The sequence below is a fragment of the Otolemur garnettii genome, unplaced genomic scaffold (genome assembly GCF_000181295.1).
Source record: "Otolemur garnettii isolate 467f Iridium unplaced genomic scaffold, OtoGar3 scaffold00066, whole genome shotgun sequence".
In the NCBI taxonomy this organism is placed as follows: Eukaryota; Metazoa; Chordata; class Mammalia; order Primates; family Galagidae; genus Otolemur; species Otolemur garnettii.
This window is the reverse complement of record NW_003852461.1, coordinates 10,581,452-10,602,442: the sequence shown is the minus strand read 5'-3', so window position 1 is coordinate 10,602,442 and position 20,991 is coordinate 10,581,452. Positions and strand designations below refer to the sequence as shown.

At 46.0% G+C, this 20,991-nt stretch overlaps 1 protein-coding gene and 1 non-coding gene across 2 annotated transcripts in view; both read right to left on the bottom strand.

The window, feature by feature from the left end:
* The window catches only part of ROR1 (receptor tyrosine kinase like orphan receptor 1), a 432,169-nt gene that overhangs the window by 238,474 nt on the left and 172,704 nt on the right, over positions 1–20,991 (bottom strand). The gene's annotated exons all lie outside the window — the stretch shown is intronic.
* On the bottom strand, positions 3,927–4,063 carry LOC111726464. The gene has a single exon (XR_002774229.1). It is a non-coding gene; the product is annotated as a small nucleolar RNA SNORA13 (small nucleolar RNA).

Below are 20,991 nucleotides of genomic sequence, written 5' to 3'. Positions count from 1 at the left end.
TCAGGGGCAGGAAATGTGATTATTTTTGTTTCCCCTGCTCCTAGTGCAGCATTAGACATATAGCAAGAGTTTTCATAAATATTTTATGAAGACTAGATGGAATGAATCAAGTGAGACTGTGCCAGTTTTTGCATATATAGATATACATGAATATGCAAGTGATTCCAGATGATAGATAGAAGAGATTTATCCCAGGGAGCCATGAAGACACTGAGCTCTTACCATGTGTGAAACCCGACTTTGTAGGTGACAAAGACAGCCCAATTCAGGTCAGGTCGATGGGACAGGCATGTGACTGTGCCTGCTAAGGAAGTGTGATGTGATCCCAATGCGCTCTGAACTCTGTGAGAAGATTCTGGTGGCTACGTGACCTTTAGGAAACCAAATAACGCCCGGGTCTCAGTTTTTTCACTGGTCAAATAAAAACAGTCATATCTTACAGGGTACTTGCTAAAATCAAAACAGATTATGTACCTGAAAATATTCTGTAATTGTCCTAGTTAAGAGTGGGTTCAGCTATAGCCAAAATAAAAACTAAAATTAAAGTAAGTAGCTTAAATAGAACTGTGTTTCTTGCCCAAAGGAACGTAGGACTGATGTGGGGGCTTCTTGGTCAGAAGAGCGCAGAACCCTTGTTTTACTGCTCTGCCCTCCTTAAAAAGCTGGAGTTGGGGCTCCAGACTGCGGCCGCATGCCACACAGCAAAGCAAGAAGAGGAAAAATGCTTTTACTTAAATCTCATCCTGGCTCGGACTTAGTCACATGATCATACCTATCTGCAAAGGAGACTGGGAAATGTAGTACTTTTTTGTTGGAAGGCAATTTTACTCAGCCACAAATCACAGTTTGCTTTTTATTTTTGAAGGGTGAGGTTTTGTTTTTTTTTTGGGGGGGGGGTAGGTGTTTGTGTGTCTTGCTGTGCCTCTCAGGCTAGAGTACAATGGCATCATCACAACTCACAGCAACCTCAAACTCCTGGGCTCAAGCCATCCTCCTGCCTCAGCCTCCCAAGTAGCTGGGACAACAGGTGTGCACCATTATCCCGCTACCTTTTCTGTTTTTTGTAGAAATGGACTCTTGATCTTGCCCAAGCAGGTCTGGAACTCCTGGCCTCAAGTGATCCTTCTGCCCCTGGTGACCACGATTTCACTCTCCACTTCTAAGAGAGCAGTATTTTTGACTCCCACATGTGAGTGAGAACATGTGGTATTTCTCTTATTTCTGGCTCATTTCACTAAACATAATGTTCTCCAGACTCATCCAGGTTGCTGCAAACGACAGGATTTCGTTCTTTTTATAGCTGAATACCATTCTGTTGTGTAGATACCTCACGTTTTCTTTATTCACTCATCCACTGGTGGACAGTCAGTTGACTGCACAGCTCAGCAACAGTGAATGGGGCTGTGAGAAATGTGGGGGTGCAGACGTCTCCCTGACACACTGACTTCTTTTCCTTTGGATATACACTCAACAGTGGGATTGCTAGATCACGTGGTAGTTCTATTTTAAGGTTTTTGTTGAGGAATCTGGTTTCCATAACAGCTGTATTAATTGCCACTCCCACCAACAGTGTACAGGGGTCTGCTTTCTCTACTTTCTCACCAGAATTTGTTATTTTTCTCTTACAGACTTTATAAACGTAAAGGCACCTGATAGGAGTTAGAAGGAATGGTAAGGTGTAAGGGATGGATGGAGGGGAAAGAAAGGAAGAAAGGAAGAAGAAGAAAAGGAGATGCTTGCTCGTTCATCTCATGACGGCCCCCAAATACTTGAAAGCTGCTGTCATAGTCTCATTAACTCATGTCATTTCCTAACTTTAAAAGTATGTTTAGATTCCCCCCAACACATTCACTAGGACCACTTCTACCCTTATTCTCTTCATTTTGAAATCACCTCACTTTCCAAGGTTGGTTCTCCTAATAATAAACAATTCTCCTGGAAAATCTAATCCTTTGTGTATTTTTTAGAAAAGTGAAACTTAAGCATATCAGTAATTGGCCATGAACTGAAGGGCTGGGAGTTCAAAGGCTTAAAGCAGCCTTTGGAGGGGCTCAGAACACAGGACCCTGTTAAAGAGCCTTGACAGGAATGTTAATTACTTAAGCAAAGTCTTCATGACACACACTCACACAAGTGTCTCGTCAAACTTTAACAACAAACATAACTTGAGGTCTCCAGCTCATCTTTCTGTTAAATAGAGCTCTGAGATTCAAATAGGATCAGTGCCAAGGACCTGTTCCTTCAAAAATAAACCATTACAGAAAGCCCAGCATTTTATTCAAGTGGCTGGTGAGGTCTCATGAGTCCCTTCAGCTGCACAAACTAGGACCTCCCCAACTACGGCCTCTATGCTGTGATGACGTCAGGGCACAGCCTCCCCATGCTATGGTGTGAGAAGGGCTCAGATTCCCCAAAGGCCTGCCTACCCTGCAAACTCTTCCTCACTCCCTCTGTGGATCCAAGCACTGAAAATTGTCATTTATTCATTCAACAAAGAATACCAGAATTTCTTTTAGATGTAAGAGGTTGACGGCAAATCCACTTGCTGGCTCTGGAAGAGCCCAGGGTGTAGTGGGGGAGACAGGCTGGTACATTAACTGATGGCCCAGTATGATAAATACCATCACAGTAGTGCACTCAGGCAACTCTGTGACCTCAGAGGAGAGGATATTAATGCTGTGGAAATGGGAAATACTTCTTGTGGGAGGTGGTGCTTGAACTGAATCATTTAAAATGAGCAGAGTATGCTGATAATGGGTCTGCAAAACGGGTGAGGGAATGGGAGAACCCTCCAGGCATTAGAGGGTGCTGGTGCAAATTCCAGACTTATTAAAGGGCCCAATGAATGCAAGGCCAGGGACATGGCCCAGCTTGAGGGTGAGAGCTTGGTAGCAATGGGCGCTGAAGCTGGAGGGTCAACTACTGGTCCTCAGTGCCTCAGTAGACCTGCCACCTGGCCGTGTCCCACACAGACTGTACACAGAACAGGTCTGTTCTGAAGAGGAGGTGGGGAAAAGAAATTTTGAACACGTGGTATGCTTCCACATTATAGCCAAGTGCTATACCAGGGCTCCCTGATCATTCAGGAAGCAATCGTTTAAGACAAGACACTTAGAAGTAGGCAGAAACCCAAATGATGGGAAAAGGTGAAGAGATTAAACTTCAGCCATTTCACGTCTCTGCCCGTTATGTGTTGGCACGCTGGAGAAATCCAGACCACAGACCAGATCACTCAGGGCAGCAGCTGCTCTCTGCCTGCCTGGTACCAACTTTCCCTTACTCACTAGCAGAACCCAGTTTTATTCAGGATGGTGCAGTGCCTGAATACAGGTAAGAGTAGCATATCATCAATCTCTGGCTGATGAGAATTAGGTGTTGCATGGATGCTGTGAAAGCTCCTACAAAAGGCAGGTAGACAGGTGACAAAGACCTTATCTGCCCTGTACACTTCTGCTTTCCCTGCCTGTGGATGTGACAGACGGAGCTCTAGCAGCTATTCCATGATTCTGAAGATGAAAAAAAATACATGCTATGGATGTAGATGGAGCAGAAAGAGATTATTTCCTGGATCCACCATATGAACCTTGGACTGCCACATACATCCAGACCTCTTTTATGTAATACAGTAAAATATCAAATCATGGGAGCTGCTGTCTCCAGGTTTATTCTAACTTATCAGCCACATAATTCTACTCACCTCCCTTTTCTTTTTTTTTTAACTTAAATCTCAAACACATTAACATATACTCATATCCAGTGTCATAAATGTATCGTTATGAGCCATTCGAAGGCAACTATTTCAGTAATCCTCAGGCTCCTGGAAATTTTAAGTGATCTAATCAACTTTGGTGAAGATCAAATTTTCAAGATCTTCACCAGGGACATCCTCTGGTAGGCTCGAGATCCCACGTGTAAATGAAAGCACTGACTGCCCCTTATGTAGTCCCTACACCAAAGATACCAAATTTAAGGGCAGGGAAAGACTGCAAGGTATTTAATTTACGCCTTTTTTGACACCACATCCATCACCTCCCTTTTCTCTTGGCAAAGAGGAAGAAATGCCGATTCTTCCTAGTTATGTGCTTCTCCCACTTGGGATTAGAATATGCACTTTAGGAAAAAATGGGCACCTGGGATTTGGACATTCACCCGGCTTGGCTGCTGCTCCTTACCCTGAAATCATAATTTCATGTTCCTGCTGTCAAAATTGTCAAACCAAGGGTCCCAGGGTTAGGCAAGAACAGACAGTGGCTGGGGACTCACAAGGAAGGAGGCGTCACTTGTCACGCAGGTGATTGTGCACTAGGTGACACGTAAAGGTTCGCAGAGAGGAGGGAACGTGGGCAGAGGCATGAAGTGTCTTTAAACGTACTTGCATTCCCACAATAATCTATGTCCATCAGTAAGAAAAGGAGTAAATAAAACCTGATGTAGCTAGCTGACAGAATTCTATACAGTGGTTAGAAGGAATGAGGTATGCTGAAGTACGCTCCAGTGCAAAGGTTTCTAAATAAAAAGGCTATATAAAGAAAGGTTAGGTGGATGGATAGTCAGACCGACCAACAGACTGACAGACATCATGCAGTTGTCCTGTCGCACAGCACGCTTCCATTTCCTTTTCAGCAGCTATCCCACCAGCAGAATCCTAGAGAAAGTAGGAGACCAGGGCCGGAGGAGAGCAGGGTGTAGGGGGTGCTCACCCTCTGCCTTTAGAAGAGAGATGCTCACTGGCGTCAGATCCGCATCCCCCACACAGGGCTGAAGTTCCAGAGAGATAGGCTGGTGGGGTGAGGAGGCAGTATGTTAAGGAGAAAACAAAAGCCACTTCCAGCATGTACCTCACTTCCCACTAGGGACTCTTGGTGGGTAGAGGGACCTGCAAACCCAAAGATCCTGCAGTTACATGAAATTAGAGTAACACAGTTAACAGTGGAGGCTGAGCACATTGAGACTGCAGGAGGGCGCTCCAAGGCCTGGGTTCTCAGGAAATGCTGAAGGAGTTTGTCTCTATATTGTCTGGACGAGGGTTCCCCTAGGAGAGCTGCCTCCAAGTTCCCTGCACTTCTTTCAAGGACATCAGCCAGGACTGCAGCTGAAAGGGCTGGACCCAGAGGCTCAATGTCAATTCTGCCCACTACAAGTAGGGAGAGGACAGCGCCAGTGTCACAGTACATTAGCACATCTGGGAGGTGGTGTTTTCAACATTACATTTCCACACACATTCTTTACAAGTTTTGGAAGTATATCCAATAACCATTTTGAAGTTTAAGAATTACGACAGTGGCAGAGTGTTTCGGCCCAGTGGCTCACACCTGTAATCCTAGCACCCTGTGAGGCCGAGGCAGGAGGATCGCCAGAGCAAGACTAAAACATCTACTAAAAACAGAAAACTTAGCCAGGCAGGTGGGTGGCTAAGCTACTAGCTACTTATGGCCCCAGCTACTCAGGCAGCCAAAGCAGGAAGATTGCTTGAGACCAGGTGTTTGAGGTTTCTGTGAGCTAGGCTGAGGCCACAGCACTCCAGTCAGGGTGACAGAGTGAGAGTCTGTCTCTTCCCATCTCCAAAAGAGCAGCTGAGAGTTGGAGGAAGAGTGGGAGAAAACTACTTCTTACTGTGTCTTCTTCAGTCCGGTTCAATTTTTTTCACCACAGCCATCTATAACTTCAAAAATGTTTAAAAACGATACTGTCTCAAAAAAAAATGTATTTCTCAACAAAGTTGGTTCTACTGTCTTTTTTCGTAAGACATCAGGATGTTTGTGAGAGATTTACAGAGCAAATAAGTGGCAGTGATAGAAGACTCCAAAGATACACTGAATCAGTGGAAATAAAGAGAACTGGGGTGGGACTGGGGCCATTGCCTCGGGCCCACCGGGTAATAGCAGCCTGTGTTCCTGAATACTCACTGTGCATTAGGTACTGTGTTGCTCACATCACCTGTATTAACTCCCTTTCTCCTCAACCAGGGCTCTGGTGAAAACCTGCGGCTATTGCTCTGGGGGTCCCTGGCTCTATCCATTTTCCTCTCCACCTTCCTGAGGGCAGAGCTCTGCTGACCAGTGAGCCCCCCATCCTGTCCCATGGGCCTCTCTAGGAACAAGAGTGACTTTTCTGATGCTGGGATTGATCAAGGTGAGGGGGACCAGCTACCCTACCAGAGAGATGCAGAAAGAATCTATCCAGAGACTAGGACACGGACTCAGACTCCCTGCCCTCTCTGTGTGTGGGGGGCCCTCAGTGACACTTCCTCTTCCTGCAGTCCAGTGTGTGCCAAGGCCCCCGTCACCATCCCATCTGACCTCCAGACTGCAGCACTCTAGTGCCCATGGCAGCAGCTGCATGAGCTCCTCCAATACCAGCCTCGACACCAGTGTTGGGCCAGTGCAGTGAGTCATGAGGGTGCGGAGGGATCTGCAGCCCCTCTGCCACCTATCCCCAGACAGGCACCAAGTGGATGGCAGCTCTCTGCAGGGACAATCCTGAGTTATGTGCCCAGGCCTAGAAATCACATGGCCTTCAAACCCTGCCTCTGCTGCCTCTCGAGTTGAGAGGCCTCCTGGCCACAGTGCCCCATCAGCAAACTCAAGACAGCAGGAAGAACAGAGGCTGCTTCGGTGGGGCAAGGGAGAGGGGTAGGGGGGAAGGATATGGAGATGCTGCTATCCCTGGTTTCACTCCAGGTCTGGCAAGGATGTCAGCTGTGCTGAGTTCTCCTCCAGTCCTGAGGGAAAGACGGAATTTTGGCATTTTCAGTTTCCCTCCAAAAGAAGAAAACGAAAGAAATATAAAAACAGGAAGCATTCAAATTTATTTCTCCTACTTTGATTTATGCCCCCTTTCCGCTTACAATCATTGTTTTTAAATTAATAATTTAACTGTCTTTCCTGAGAAAAAGGAGGGATCACTTATCTGTTTTTAAAAAGAAAATAAGTCCAAAGGGCAAAGCATCTGCTCCCTTTGAAATAATTCTCTTCAGAGAAGCTATAAATAAGATTTCTGATTCAAAATGGAGATAAGATTATCTAGGGGAGATGGGGAAAAAAACTGCCAAAGAAAAAATTTACGTCCACATTAGCAAACTCCCAAAAAGATTAGTTCCTTTGAGTTAAGAGGTTTTTAAAAGTTTCTTCCCAATTAAAAAAAAAGTAAAATTAATATCTGTAAACCCCTTCAGACATGTGAACTTAATTTCACTTAACCTGGCTGACTCCTGGGGTTCCCAAGTCCTGCTGTTTGCTGAGCCTCCCAGTGTGCTCCACACCTCCTGCCCCTACCTGTCCTGCACTTGCCCTCTGTGTCCAGCCTTTGTGTGTTTCCACCCAGTTATAAATCACCAAATCCATTTCTCCCAGACTCTGCAAGATCTCACACAGCTGACCACAGCTGCAACCCACATCCCCACATCCAGTATCAGCCTGTTTTGACTACTTGTCTGTTTCCTATGTTAACTTCTTGCTCTAGTCCAGTGACAGTACTTCTGTCATGTTCTTTTTCTCCATGTTCTCACCCAACCACAGGTCTTTACTTAATACTGCCTATAGTGGAGACTACCAGCTGCCCTTAACACCCGTTCTTCCCCTCTTCCAAAACCCTAGAATTGTAGCTAGGAACCCAGCCTCCCAGCACAAAGACTACAGTGTTCAGCCTCCCTTGCAGCTAGGTGAGACCATAAACCAAGTCCAGCCTACGGAATGGGAGGAGTTGTGCTTATAATATCTAAATATCTAGGTTGTACTCTTAGAGGGCTGGGTGTGTGAAGGACACCCCATTTACCCCATTGCCCCGTCCGTCAGGAGCAATGCAAGCACATGGATAAGCCATCTTGGACCATTCGAATAATGGCTACCAATTACCAAGCAACGAGCAGCAGAATAGGAGTCTGAAGCCTGCATGGGTTATGCTCTGACTTCTCCCTTACCTATGTCACCGTTTACTGGGTTACAGCAACCACATTGATATCCTGACTAGTACTCTGTCACCACAGTATTTTATTAAACCTGCTTGCTTAGCCCAGAACTCACTCCTGCAATCTACTATCTTCCCCAAATCTACTCTACTTGGCACTACCTCAGATTCAATCCAATCCACTTTCTTGCTCAGTCCCCACTTGGGGGTATGGGGGAGGGCACCTAGTTTGACATTGTCTGGGTTGAAAATCTTCATGGTATCTTCAAATCCACCTTTTCCTTCAGCGCCTAAGTCCTATTCAAGCTGTTCTTCCAAGCCCTGCAAAACTATCCCCGGCCCTACAGACCCCATCTTCACCCTAATGAAGGCCCTCACAGTGGCAAACCTGTGCTTCTGTAGTAACCACTCTCTGCCTACAGCGACCCCACCTACTGCAACCCAGGAGGGGTCACCATTTATTGAGCACCCACTAGGTGCAAAGCAGGAGCTAGGCACTGTATACACATTGCCTCCAATCACAACTGCCACTGAGGCAGGCATGGTGACAGCAAGCCCTCCTTGCCTGTGCTCCCACTTTCCATGGCTCCAGTTACCTGAAAATGTAGTATAATAGAATATTCTGAGAAAAAGAGAAAGAGAGCGAGACCATATTCACATAACTTTTAGTACAGTACACTGTAAGTATGCCATGGAGTAACTTGGATAAGGAGGAACTGTTGGTATTATTGTTTTACAGATAAGGGAACTGAGGTTCTAAGAAAGTAAATAAAATCTACTCAAGGTCACACAGCTAGTAAGTGGAAGACAGGGTTACACACAAGAACACCCACGTTCCACGCCACCACTGGGAACGCTGGAGCACCCAGCAAGCCAAGTGGCTGCCGCAGTGATTAAAGCCCCCACATCTACCCTTGCCACCCTCGCTAATCACACCTTTCATCATGTAATTTTCATTCTCCCAAGACAGAGCTAAGAGTAAAGCCCCGATAATTTTTCATGCCTTCCTCCTACTAGGTACTTAGGATGGTACCTCAAATAGGGCACCATTCAAGTGAAAATAGTGTGCTTCTATGCAAGATAGCTTTAGGGAAGAGCTCAAATCTTTGCCATCCTCCCCAAAGCCACCCTTAAGTAAATACACCATCTAGGTAAAAATTCTCTCTTTCTAGCCTCAGAACAAATCCTCTCTCATCTCTAGCCCACCAGAGAGCTGTCCCCAAAAGGCTCCCACACACAACAGTGGAGTCACCACTGCTCTACTCGCGGCACTCAGGAATTTTCACTTATCAGTATCAAATGCCTCTGACCTGACTTCAAGACTTTCCTAAATTCAGTCAAACTTGCCTTTGCAATCTTACCCCTGGCTCTCTCCCACAGAGAACTTGAGCTCCAAGCGGCCCTGGCCTGTTGGCAGCCCCTAGACAGGCCTCTGCTCTCAGCTCCTTGCCTGGGCTCCTGGGCTGGCAGCCGTTGGTCTCTCCATTTTGAGCTCTGCCTACCCCACCGGATCCCTTCGGGCCAACCTGTAGTCAGCTCTGAGTTCTCTGACACCCAGTGGTCTCTCCCTCCCCTGATTTCTGGAGCGCTGCTGTCCCACCCTCTCAGGGTGAAAACACCCTTCCTAGGCCCTCCACAACCTCATCTGCCCTCCTCTACTTCTAGCCCCTTGCTCAAAAAGGCCTGTCATGCTCCCATTTTGGAACTTTTATATTTGCTATTCCACCACCTAGAATGTTCTTCCCTCATCTAACCTACTCTCTCCTCCTCTACAAGTGGCGTTCCTGTCCATCCTAATAAAACATCAGACCTCCCAAAACACCCACCCGGACTCTGTGCCCCTCTGCTTAGCCTGCTTCATTTTGCACCACTGTCACCCAGCACGTTAGATACCTCATGTTTATTATCTGTTCCCGTCACTGGACCTGAAGCTCCACTGGGACTCACCTATTATTCCCCAAGCAGTGCCTTCCATGCTGCAGATTCATACTGAGTCAATGAATGAATGAACAAACTTAGGACAAAACTCCCTTTCAAGCCTCTCTCCACACCAGTTTCCTTCTTTTCTTTGGTTCTTAGAATACACCAAGCTCATCCTTACCACAGAGCCTTTGGACTTCACATCCTGGGGGCAGATCCAGGTTTTATGGGACCTGAAACTTACATAACCAGTGGTAGAAAGGTGGGTAGGGTATATCTTTAAGAAAAATTACAAAAGCAAAATAGCTAAGGCCCCTCCTAGGCCCTTAGCGAGGCCGTGTAAGGTGATAGACAGCTCTGATGGCCATTCCAGAAACAGAGTTCCAAAATCGCCTTGAAGGGTAGACCAGGTGCTGGCGTGGGTGCAGCTTCCCAAGGTGGGCACCTCGAAGGTGACCATAGTGATACTCAGCAATGAGGTATGTAGTACTTTTTCTAAGTTAAGTTCACAAAGTTAATTTTCCAACCTCATAGTTCCCTGGGACACCCTCCCACATGCGTTCCCACTCCCCTCGCCTCTCTCCTAGGTCTTCAGATGGCGCTTGTCGGCCAGCCAGGCCTTCCCCAAAGCTGTCTCCTTCTCAGAAAAGAGCTCTCCCAGCACCCTCCACTATCAGGTTCTGTTTTCTTCACATGACTTTCATTGACTGACATGATCTCCATTAACATTTCTTTAACCTGTCTGTGGCCAGCCGGTTCCTCAGGGACTCTGAGCCTTCCACAGTGCGGGGTGCCTGCACCTCGTGGTCATGCTCAGAAAAGGCGTGCTGTAAAATGACCCAACCCCAACAGCCACCTCCACATTCTCTGAAATACCAAATGATAAACAGGATCAGAGTAAAGACACTAACTGTCCACAGTCACACTGCTTCTCTGTGACCTCGGGCAGGTGGCCTCAGCATTCCATCCTGAGTGGCCAAGACGATGAGCCACTCACCACTGGCTCTCTCAGGGCTCCTTCTACTTCAGCAGAGGCCCCAGAGAGAACTTCCTTCTTATAATGGACACAAAGTTTGGGGCTTGATTTCACACTGTTAGTTTTGGAGATGCTAAGACTGTGTAGTCAATTTAGAGAAGGTTCCCATTTGGCGTCTGGTGCAGGCCTTTGGTGGTGTTCTCATCATGCTCCCCCATGATGAGTGGGTATCTCATGCATGGCGGTGTATAGCTTTGATGAATTCTCAGTGCCTTTTTCTGCTTCCTTCATTGTGCTTTGACAATACCTTCACCCCTGCAGGACATCCTTGTTTTCTCCCTTAACAGGGCTGGATAGCCCACTGGTTCCCAACTGTGGCTGTCTTCCCATGCCCCTGTGGTACTTGCTAAAAACAGACTTTGGGGCCCTTTCTTGATCTACTTAAATCAGCATCTCCAGAGAATGGCAGGAAAGTCCCTGTGTTTGACAGTCACCCAGGTGGTTCTGATGCACAGCCAACTCTGGAAATTGATTGATACCAAGAGATTCAGATGGTAAAGTAAGGAATCTTTGAAGTATTTATAAGACAAAGGGCAAAACAACTAGGCAACCCAGGAAAAACAAGTTCAAAATGTAGTCTAATGCAAGGTAAAAACATCTCCCTACCTCCATTCCCCCAGACCCATTTTCTTTGATAGACAGATACAAGTTGGGATGCAGGCTGGACAGGGGCACTCGAAAGACAGAACTGCCTAGGTCCTCAAGTTCCCAGTTATTCATGAGAGAAGCATAAGCACTTCTGAAAACATGAAATCTTTCCAGTTTTGAGAAAACCAAACAGGCTACAGAAGGAGTGAATCACCAAGCACTTAGCACCACGGAAGATCAGACACAATCTGAGAACACGTCTGCCTGTGGGTGAAGTGCCTCAGATATGAAGCTGCACCCTCGAGCAGGAAGGAGCCCAGCGTGAGGCTCTGGTCACCCCAGGCCTCAGTGTCTTCACTCATGAGATAAGCAGAAAACCAGGCTACCTCACAGAATGAGGCAAGTTCAGGTTTGAGCATGAATCATTATTCATATGTGGCTCTCTGGCAAGTCAGGCTTAAGTGCTCCCTCTTTGATCGAATCTTCTCCCCTCATCTCACTTCAGAGAGAAACTTACCCTTCTCTGGGGGACAGAGGGGGGTGAGAAGGAAGGTGTTCAGAGAGCAGGTAAGGAGATATCAGGAATCAGGAGAAATCACTGGGCAGAAGTAGATTTGGCTCTGATTTCACTGATTTTACCTTCTCCCTCTCGTCTTTACCCCTTCGCTATGAAAGCCCTCACGCTTGCTTCATGACAGAGGGTGGTTCAGATGCAAGCGGGGCTTGAGGAAAGCCCCCCACATTCACTGCACATCCAGCTACACGCAGCTCAAGGAGGACAGCTCATCACCGTATCCGGCAGCATCGTGGAACATGCTGTGAATCATGAGGTATTAGCAACACCCAACTCATAATGTGCCTCAGTTCAGGCCAGTGTAACAGACTACTGTAGACTGGGTTTCTTATAAACAACAGAAATTTCTGTCTCATAATTCTGGACATTGGGAAGCCTATGATCAAGTTACCACCAGATTGGGAGTCTGGTGGGCCCCTTTCCTGGTTCATAGCTCTTTTTTCACTGTAAGCCTCATCTGGCAGATGGAGGGAGGGAGCTCTCAGAGCTTCTGCTATAAGGGGACTAATCTCATCTGTGAGGGTTCCACCCTCATGATCAAGTCACCTCCTAAAGCAGCAGTTCTCAACCTTTCTAATGCTGTGACCCTTTAATACAGTTCCTCAAGTTGTGGTGACCCCCAACCATAAAATTATTTTTGTTGCTACTTCATAACTGTAATTTGGCTACTGTTATGAATTGTAATGTAAATATCTGAGATGCAGGATGTATTTTCATTGTTATGAAGGGGTCGTGACCCACAGGTTGAGAAGGGCTGTAAGCCTCTACTTCCAAACACCATACATAGGAGTTAGCATCTCAACAAGCATTTGGTCTACAGGCTTATGTAGGAGCAAGTTCACCTGTGTCTCCAGACTTCAGGCATCTTCTTCACTGAATGTGCACTCGGCATTAGGCTAGGTTCTGGGAACACAGTGGTGATCAAATTAGACAAAAGTATCTGCTTCAGGGACCTGACACCCTGTAGAAGTCTCAGATTTTCCACAATATTATTCAGTTACTCATCAGGAAAAGAAACTCTCTTCTTTCAAATGAACTTTGTAGTTAAGGACAGCAATTTCCAAATTTGTTTGTAAATCAGTAGAAAGTATTTGACCACAAACTTCTATTATCCATATTTATTTTGCCAGAATTTACATATGTGAAGTTTTGTACTATTTTAACATTCACTAAAAATATATACATAAAATAGAAATACATAAAGAACAAGATAAAAACTACTATGTTCTTTATAAGTCCTCTCTCTCCTTTGGCACTGGTGCCACCCCAGGGGGATCATCCTGCATGGGCCTAGACCTGAAATTCCAGCTCAGCCATTTACTACCTATGTGACTTTGGGCAAGCTACCTACCCATTCTGTTTTCCAGTTTTCTCTATAAAATGGAAAAAACAGCAGTACCCCTCCTGCAGTGTTTGCCAGAGGGTAAAAATGAGATAATTTAGGTAAAGTATGGATTCCTGGCATGCCACAAACACTCAGAATTCCAGCAATTATTGTCAATGTAGTGTTAATCTAAGTGAAATCTGCTCACAAGCATGATGGTAGATGGCAGATTGTTCATCTCCTAATACAAAACTCCAAAGGGTAGAGGGCCTGCTTCTCAGCCGCTGGTATCAGATCACAGGAGGGCCAAGGAGTCAAGGCTCAGCTGGGGATCACATTCCCCAGTGTAACAAATGCAGGTAGGACATTATGGTGTATGGTATCTGTTCTCATTGTAAATCTTCTTGTTTTAAGCCCCAGGAGGGTCTTCTAGCTGACCCCAGCTCACACAGGTCACAGCTGTCACCTCCTGTCAGCTAGCTGCCCTCTCTCCCTCCAGGCAGTCCCCCAACCTGAGGGGAGCCTGCCCTGGAGCTGGCCGGTCCAGGCCTCACAGGCTCAAGAAGGGCATGAAAAGCACTCAGGCTCCAGTGCAGCCCCAAAAGAGGTTTTCTTGTTTCCCCGTTTGGACGGGAATGCTTTAAAACTAAAGTATATTTTCCTTGGCAGAGATACCCTCCATTAGATGCAATTTCTTCCTGACATTTCAAGAATTGTTTTATGTCTGTGTTCTCTATAAGGACTGTCCATGGAGGTCAGAACGGAAATTATAGTTCTAAGAATGCTCGTATTAGCATGGACGCTAATGCATAAGCCCCAAGCTAAATACCCCTGTCCTGGCCAGCCTGCCAGCACGATGATTAACAAGCCGGGCAGCCACACAGGGGACTATGCTGGGCGCGCTCCCGGACTGCAGCTCCCAAGCCAAGATGGGCAACGTGTGTTTAGTCTATCAGAGTATTTACTCAGGACGCCTATCACCGTGGAACCGAGACAGCCGTCTGAGAGAGGACTCCCTGAGTCCCCTGGAGAGCACGGGTCAGGAGAAGCTGATCTGTATTTTCACAAGATTCCTTTCCCAGCCTAGCTTAGCCTCCAGTGACAGGAAGGATTTAGTGTGTTGTCAGTCATGGTAGCCTCAGGCAAACCTGAGGCTGAAAGGTAAGGCTTGAGAGGGCTGAGAATCCGACAAAGCCATCGATCTCCCTTAGGGGCCAGCATGCAGTGCCTCCGACCCTGACCCCTGCCTGGAGTTAGGGCATCCTTTGCATCAGTGTTTCTGCATCGGACCCAACATGCCTTGAGGAAGCAAGGTCATGTGGGCCTGTCATGGATATACAGAGCCCAGATGCAGAATAAAGAGGCCAGGACTTAGAATCTGTCCACTTGAGTACAAATGCCACCTCTGACTATTAATAGCCATCTAAGCCATCTTACCACTCTGTGCCTGTGACCACTCAGTATAGTGGAAATTAGGATATCTCTCGGAAATTGCTTTAGAATTTGTGTGAGAATAACAAAATCTGAGGTCTATGCTCCGTTATTATATGCTTATATTCCACCTAGCCCTTTCATAATGTATATTATATCAAAACACTATAAATACAATAAATACATACAATGTTTATTTGTCAATGGAAAATAAATTTAAAAAGAAATCTGAATACATTTTGATTTCAAACAAGGAGAGGTAAGACAGCATAAATTAAGCAGACATTAGGAAAAAGAACTAGGAGAAATTTTCAGAAATAGTTCTATCTGGAAGATGTTCTCTTCCCACTCAAATGCTCCCAAACCTTCTTGTCCTCATGGCAATAAATCAGGGTTGGGTTGAGTACTGTTCTGGGAGAGGGTTCTGAGCCTCCAGCACCTGCCCACAGCAAGCCCAGACAGCAATGGCACAGAGACCACTGTGCTCGTCCAACTTCTGGGGAGTGCAGAGAGAAAAGCTGAGAGTTCGCTGTACCTGCAGCACACCGATCTATAATGGCACAATATACCTACCAGGACTACACGGCATGGAAGGAAAGGACCAGGCAGAAGGAGAAGGAGATGCTCCTTCACCACATCTGGTCCAGGAGCTCCCAGGTTCTCTAGGGTGGAGGAACCAAAATTATCACTGGCACCTCACTGCAGCTGGAACTATCCATGAACCGTAGCTTCTAATATTTTTGCTAAGGAACCTCTTTAACAAAATAGTAAACAAAATTTAATTCAATTGCCACTGTGCACTGAGTTTGCAAAGACTGTGTAAGGAATGAGGTGTAATGCGTGAGGGATGAGAACATGGAAGAGAAAGCCAAGCTCCGAACCACCCAATTAAGGGTCAGATAAATCTAGAGCTGGGAAAGCCCTACTGGGATGTCTGACACAGCGAGCAGAGGTGCAGGCCTGGGAAGAAGGGGAGTCGACAGCAGACCGGGTCTAGAACTAGGGGGAACCAACGTAAAACAGCACGTGGGCCTGCTCCCAGAAGTAGGCCAGCTATAATAGTGGTTTTCAACACTCATCAGCAGGTCTTTACATCAATTCCATGGTTCTCCACCACCATAAAAAAAATTAGTGAAATAGACTAAACTGCAGTAGAATGGAGAAGAAAAAACATTAGAGTGAATTGTGGGCAGAAAGGGGAGTGTTGTTCTGTGAAAGGTGTATTTGCACACCACTTAGTATACTTATATCTTACTTTGTGTGTAAGCTGGGCTGTGAATTCTCTTCTTTTTCTTTTTTTTTTTTTTTTAAGGAAATAGTCCGAAATGTTTGAAGTACACTGCCTTATATACTACTCTTAATAGGTCTTCATGCAACACCATTTGAAAACTGCAGAGGATTACACTAACATTACTAACATGGGTGATTTTACTTTTTTGTCATGATTTAAATTCTTAGGCCTTATATTATCTCCTAGGGTTTTTTGTTTTTTTTAATGGTTTTCAACCCTTCTTCCATAATATGATCTCCTGGAATATTAAAAAAATTACCAATGGCCAGGTCACCCTGGATTCTACCTGGTCTGGGTGGGGCCCACCAAAAGGTATTTTTTTACAACCTCCCCAGCTCATTCCAATGTGCAACCAAGGTTGAGAGCCCCATTAGATCATTTTACTCTCATCACACCCCCGTGGGAAAAGCAGAGAAGAGATGATTATCCCACTTTTCAGCAAGGAAATTAAGGCCTAAGGCAATTAGGAGATTTGGCCAAGGCTAAATGCACTCAGTTGTGTTGGAGCTGGGTGAGAAGCCAGGTCTCCTGACTTAGGTCTGGAGTGCCCTCTTCCCACATTGACTCAACACTTTGTCCAGCATCGTTCAGTTTAGAGCAAGGCTACCACTGAGAAGACAAAGGGAAAATGATTAGAATCTCAGTACCTCTTTGCACAATCATTCTCAGAAATGTATCAACAAACACAAGTCCCTCCTTACTGGAATAACAAAAAAGACCACTTAAGTAAATCAAGCCATTTGATGGAGGCCAAGAGAGCTATTGATACTAGTTTGTCTGTCTCCAAGGAACAAAATACTGAAAGGCCAGGGCTTAAAATGAATGAAAATGTATCCAATGCACAATCAAATGAAAACCGTGGGGCCCAGCTCAGGACTATCTGCCAATTGGATCTCTTTCAGCACCTAAATTTAACCAGCTGGGATTGTTTTTTTTTCTCCTTCTCTTTTTTTGGTATCATCTTTTTCAACCTTCTGAAAGGAAGAGATTTTCCTTTTAATGGGAAATCTGTATTTCATCAGAGAAACGGACTAAAATGTGCTTGGTTTAGCTAATCTCCTGGGAAGTAAGGGTCTTTGTGTATTGCACGCTTGGCATAAAAGAAAGATTTACATTCCAGCAAGTTTATTTCAGGTACAATAAACTAAAAACATGGATCCCTGGAGTTTAAGGTATAATTTCACCTCCATTCCCAACAAATTAATAATACTTCACTTTTTTAGATCACTTGTTCACATTCCCAAATCAGTATAATCTCTAAATTTCCAAGGAATGAATGACGTTTCCAAAATGCAATGAATAAATGGAGGTGAAACAATTTTTTTTTGGGGGGGGGGGCCAGGCTGGCACCCTACTCCTTGAGCCACAGGTACCACCCCAGACGTGAAGCAATTTCTTTTTTTTTTTTTGGCCGGGCTGGGTTTGAACCCACCACCTCCGGTATACGGGGCTGGCACCCTACTCCTTGAGCCACAAGCGCCACCCCAGAGGTGAAGCAATTTTTGAGAGTGTGTGTGCATGTGTGTATGGGGAAGACAGAGAGACACCAAAATAGTAAACTCAGGTGTTTACAGTGGTTGTGTTTGAGTGGCATTATTGGTTTCTTTATTTTCTTTTTGTTTGCACTATCATAACTTTTCTGTAACAAATACTTAGCACTTTGCAATCTTAAAAGAAAATTATTTTAACTGAAAGAGAATAATCATAAATCATTAGTCAAAAGTAGAAAGAACTCTGTGTGTAACCAGATGACAAGGTCCGGGCTCTCTCTGCAAATGTGCAGCTGACAGCACGGCCCCACTGCAGCCTGCAGAGGCAGAGCTCTCACCCATGCTGGCGCTGCCCATGCCAGAATTCCTAAGTGAAGTTGTTTCTCTTCCTGGGCCTGGGGAGAGTGGCTTCCCAGGGAGGGCCTGGAGACCCCTGGGGAGGGGCTGGGAGCTGGGTTCCTCTGTGTGCTTCTTAAAGACCAAGGTGCAGAGCCCAAGGGCCTGTCCTGAGCTGTCCACCTGCCAAGACCACCTGCTCTGACATGGGAAGGGCAGCTGGGTTTGGGTACTGGTGCCCTGGCTCTGGCCTTCACAGGGCTTCTACTCAAGGCAGCGCAGCCACTCTGCAGCTCAATACACGGCCTTGGGATCACTGCTCTGGCTGTGGGGCTGAGCAGAGAGGCCGAGAAGAGAAAGGTACAAAAAAGATGTGTCATCTGTTCACTTATCCCTTCATTTCCTGAGTAGCTCAAAGGCATGGCTGCTACACACAGTCACTTCCTTTGTGTCCAACACAAAGTGCCCAGCTGCAGAAAAGCAGGAAAGGGACTGACTCCACCTGCACGGCTGGGCCCCTGGCAGAAGGTTGTGGCCCTCCAAAGAAAGGGCAATTCTCTTCATACAAAGGTGTCCACTGACCAAGTCTCCTGCCTGCAGGCTGCAGCTGGCCAGAAAGAGTGCCTTTTATAAATTTCACAGATGTGAGCTGTGGCCTAGCAATGGTCCTGCTCCTAAGGCCAATCATGAGACAGGCAGTGAGAATACAGAGGTGAAAATGTCATGCCCTCTTGTCCTCAAGAAAATCTAAGTGGAGTCACTTAGCAAAAAAGTGCGGTAAGGTGTCACCATTACAGGCAGTCGCCACACTGGAAACATCCTCCTGGCGTGCTACTTGAGCTTATGAACAGAGGCTATTATGGGTAACAGGTACATGTACCTGTTCCAACTTACGTACAAATCCAACTTCAGAGCAAATCTACAAAACCTATCTCATTTGTAACCCAGGGACTGCCTGTACTATAAGAACGGTGGGTCAAAATCACAAGAGAAACAAAAGAAAAGGAACACGGGTGAAAGGAAAAGACACAGGAGCAAGAGAATTGTGACCCTCTGCTGGACGCCTCCCTCTGCCTTGACTGCTCAGGCTGAGCTCAGAACAGCACTGCTGAGCTATAGGGCACCAGGCAGGTGTTAGCCATTAGCATTTTTAAAGACTAGTCAAGATATTATTATCACAGTAATAGCAGTAGTTGATGATTACATCATAAGCACACATGACTGGTACACAAGGCAGAGGGGCCAACGCCTTCAGATCAATACAAAGTCTGGAGGCGTGGAAGTGTTTAGATGTTACCAAATACGCCCACAGCTCTTTGTAGCCAGAAAGCTGTCAGACACACAGCCCTGTAACACAGAAAGAATGGGGATAACATTATTCCCCCCGAAAGGCAAGGAAACCGAGGGTCAGGTGTTTGATGACGTGTTCAAGTATGGCAGCTAAGTGCTAGGACCCACTTATTTACTGTACCCCAACATTACAGAAGTTTCAAGAACAATCCAGACGACTCCCATATACCCTTTTTAAGCCACATTTCTCAATTTTGGCATTTCACCAGAGCTATGCCATTCCCTGTGAATATTTCTTTCTTTCTCTACTATTGAGGCATAACTTACATATATCATGCCCTTTTGCCCCTTAATATTTTATGTATTTTTAAACATATATATGCACGCACACCACGTGTGGTGTAATATTTATATACATCTAACCCTGAGGCCATGTTCCAACTTTTTCAGTTGTTTCAATGACATCCTTGATTGCATTTTCCCTCCAGCACTAACCCAGCCCAGGCTCACTTCTTGCATTTAGTGGCTGTGGCTCTGTAGTCTCCTTTAACCTGGAATAGTTCTTCAGCCTTTGTCATTGGCCTATAAAGAGTACAGGACAGTCATCAGAATGTTCCCCACCCAATTTGCCTGATACTCCCTCATGATAGGTTCAGGCCTCGCACCCCCCGCCGAGCAAGTGATCTGGGCCTTTTCTGGTGAACCGCACACCTGGCCCTGCACATCTGGGTCCCTGCGACACCTGTCTGCTTCTCACTGGTGATACTAACCTGGCTGAGATGTCCACTTGTCTACAGTTACCATCTGTCTAGTCCCAACCGATAAGTAATATGTGGGGACACAGTTAAACCCAGGCAAATATCCTGTTCCTCATCAACTCGTCTCCCCTAGATTTAGCATCCACTGATAATCTTTGCTCAAAAAATTCAAGAGTGCAAAATGCTAACTTTCAAATCCACCACTCTCGACACATGTATCTGTTGGCACTACAGTGTAAAGAAGAGACTTTTTCTTTCCTTCACGTATCTTTATCTTTATCACAGAACGGACTCAAGGTTCCTATTTCATTTAATGGATTATAATCCATTGCTGCCCTTATTTACTTTATCATAATCTGAAATTGTCCCAGATTTGGGCAGCAGGAGCCCCTTAAAGCTGGTTTCTGTATCTTCTTGACACCACCAGTCATGGTGACATGCTTTCTGATACTTGTACAGCAAAATGTTCTAGGCTTTATTTGTATCTTCCCTGCTCAAGCCATGGAATTGGTCTTCTAGCTTAAGGATCTGGGGTTCTTTGAAATGGTAAGTGGTACAACTTGATACTCCTATTCTAGTCTGGCACAGAGTCCTTGTGTGAACATCTCAATGCTTAAAAACCTGCCTTTCCCGAGGGATCCATGAATCATTACAGAGCCTGGAAACCATTATTCATCCCTTCCTGAAAGATGCACATATCAGGATAGTCCCCTCATGCGACTCCCTGTGCAGGACAGGACACTCAAGCCACTCCCTGTACAGGACAGTCCCCTCACAACACTCCCTGTGCAGGACAGTCCTCTAACAACACTCCCTGTGCAGGACTGTCCCCTCACACAACACTCCCTGTGTAGGACAGTCCCCTCACAACACTCCCTGTGCAGGCCAGTCCCCTCACACCACTCCCTGTGCAGGACAGGACACTCAAGCCACTCCCTGTGCAGGACAGTCCCCTCACGCCACTGCACGTGCAGGACAGTCCCCTCACACAACTGCATGCGCAGGACAGTCCCCTCACACAACTCCACGCACAGGACAGTCCCCTCAC